Source organism: Oncorhynchus clarkii, chromosome 3, assembly GCF_045791955.1.
Source record: "Oncorhynchus clarkii lewisi isolate Uvic-CL-2024 chromosome 3, UVic_Ocla_1.0, whole genome shotgun sequence".
NCBI classification, from domain to species: domain Eukaryota; kingdom Metazoa; phylum Chordata; class Actinopteri; order Salmoniformes; family Salmonidae; genus Oncorhynchus; species Oncorhynchus clarkii.
Window position 1 is genome coordinate 87,763,188 of NC_092149.1, and position 2,500 is coordinate 87,765,687.

General features: G+C 45.2%; 1 protein-coding gene across 1 annotated transcript in view; it reads left to right on the top strand.

Annotated features, from left to right (window-relative positions):
• The window catches only part of LOC139386328 (partitioning defective 3 homolog B-like), a 406,750-nt gene that overhangs the window by 122,306 nt on the left and 281,944 nt on the right, over positions 1-2,500 (top strand). The window lies entirely within an intron of this gene.

Sequence of the window (2,500 nt, forward strand, 5' to 3'; positions counted from 1 at the left end):
CTCTCTCTCTGTCTGTCTGTCTGTCTGTCTGTCTGTCTGTCTCGCGCTCTCTCTCTTGCCTTTCTCTTTCTCTCTCTCTATCTGCCTCTCTCTCTCTTTCACTCTCTCCCTTTCTCTCTCTCTCTCTCTCTCCCTCTCTCTCTCTCTCTCTCTCTCTGTCTGTCTGTCTCGCTCTCTCTCTTGCTTTCTCTCTCGTTCTCGCTCCCTTTTTCTCTCTCTCTGTCTCTGTCTCTCTCTCTTTCTCTCTCGCTTTTCTCTCTCTGTCTCTCTCTCCCTTTCGCTCTCTCTGTCTGTCTGTCTGTCTGTCTGATTTTTGATTTTTTTTAAAATAGTCTATATACATTGTGTGCAAAAGGCATGAGGAGGTAGGTGAATAATTACAATTTTTAAGATTAACACTGGAGTGATAAATGATCAGATGGTCTTGTACAGGTTGGTGTGCAAAAGAGCAGAAAAGTAAATAAATATAAACAGTATGGGGATGAGGTAGGTAAAAATGGGTGGGCTATTTACCGATGGACTATGTACAGCTGCAGCGATCGGTTAGCTGCTCAGATAGCAGATGTTTGAAGTTGGTGAGGGAGATAAAAGTTTCCAACTTCAGCAATTTTTGCAAATCGTTCCAGTCACAGGCAGCAGAGAACTGGAATGAAAGGCGGCCAAATGAGGTGTTGGCTTTAGGGATGATCAGTGAGATACACCTGCTGGAGCCCGTACTACGGGTGGGTGTTGCCATCGTGACCAGTGAACTGAGATAAGGCGGAGCTTTACCTAGCATAGACTTGTAGATGACCTGGAGCCAGTGGGTCTGGCGACGAATATGTAGCGAGGGCCAGCCGACTAGAGCATACAGGTCGCAGTGGTGGGTGGTATAAGGTGCTTTAGTAACAAAACGGATGGCACTGTGATAAACTGCATCCAGTTTGCTGATTAGAGTATTGGAAGCTATTTTGTAGATGGGTTAGGTTTGATTACAGTGTGAAGGGTTAGGCCTGATTACAGTGTGAAGGGTTAGGTCTGATTACAGTGTGAAGGGTTAGGCCTGATTACAGTGTGAAGGGTTAGGTCTGATTACAGTGTGAAGGGTTAGGGTTAGGGTTAGGTCTGATTACAGTGTGAAGAGTTAGGCCTGATTACAGTGTGAAGGGTTAGGTCTGATTACAGTGTGAAGGGTTAGGCCTGATTACAGTGTGAAGGGTTAGGTCTGATTACAGTGTGAAGGGTTAGGGTTAGGGTTAGGTCTGATTACAGTGTGAAGAGTTAGGCCTGATTACAGTGTGAAGGGTTAGGCCTGATTACAGTGTGAAGGGTTAGGTCTGATTACAGTGTGAAGGGTTAGGGTTAGGGTTAGGTCTGATTACAGTGTGAAGAGTTAGGCCTGATTACAGTGTGAAGGGTTAGGTCTGATTACAGTGTGAAGGGTTAGGCCTGATTACAGTGTGAAGGGTTAGGTCTGATTACAGTGTGAAGGTTTAGGGTTAGGGTTAGGTCTGATTACAGTGTGAAGAGTTAGGCCTGATTACAGTGTGAAGGGTTAGGCCTGATTACAGTGTGAAGGGTTAGGTCTGATTACAGTGTGAAGGGTTAGGTCTGATTACAGTGTGAAGGGTTAGGTCTGATTACAGTGTGAAGGGTTAGGTCTGATTACAGTGTGAAGGGTTAGGTCTGATTACAGTGTGAAGGGTTAGGCCTGATTACAGTGTGAAGGGTTAGGTCTGATTACAGTGTGAAGGGTTAGGTCTGATTACAGTGTGAAGGGTTAGGTCTGATTACAGTGTGAAGGGTTAGGTCTGATTACAGTGTGAAGGGTTAGGTCTGATTACAGTGTGAAGGGTTAGGTCTGATTACAGTGTGAAGGGTTAGGTCTGATTACAGTGTGAAGGGTTAGGTCTGATTACAGTGTGAAGGGTTAGGTCTGATTACAGTGTGAAGGGTTAGGTCTGATTACAGTGTGAAGGGTTAGGTCTGATTACAGTGTGAAGGGTTAGGTCTGATTACAGTGTGAAGGGTTAGGTCTGATTACAGTGTGAAGGGTTAGGTCTGATTACAGTGTGAAGGGTTAGGTGTGATTACAGTGTGAAGGGTTAGGTTTGATTACAGTGTGAAGGGTTAGGCCTGATTACAGTGTGAAGGGTTAGGTCTGATTACAGTGTGAAGGGTTAGGCCTGATTACAGTGTGAAGGGTTAGGTCTGATTACAGTGTGAAGGGTTAGGGTTAGGTCTGATTACAGTGTGAAGAGTTAGGCCTGATTACAGTGTGAAGGGTTAGGTCTGATTACAGTGTGAAGGGTTAGGCCTGATTACAGTGTGAAGGGTTAGGTCTGATTACAGTGTGAAGGGTTAGGGTTAGGGTTAGGTCTGATTACAGTGTGAAGAGTTAGGCCTGATTACAGTGTGAAGGGTTAGGCCTGATTACAGTGTGAAGGGTTAGGTCTGATTACAGTGTGAAGGGTTAGGGTTAGGGTTAGGTCTGATTACAGTGTGAAGAGTTAGGCCTGAT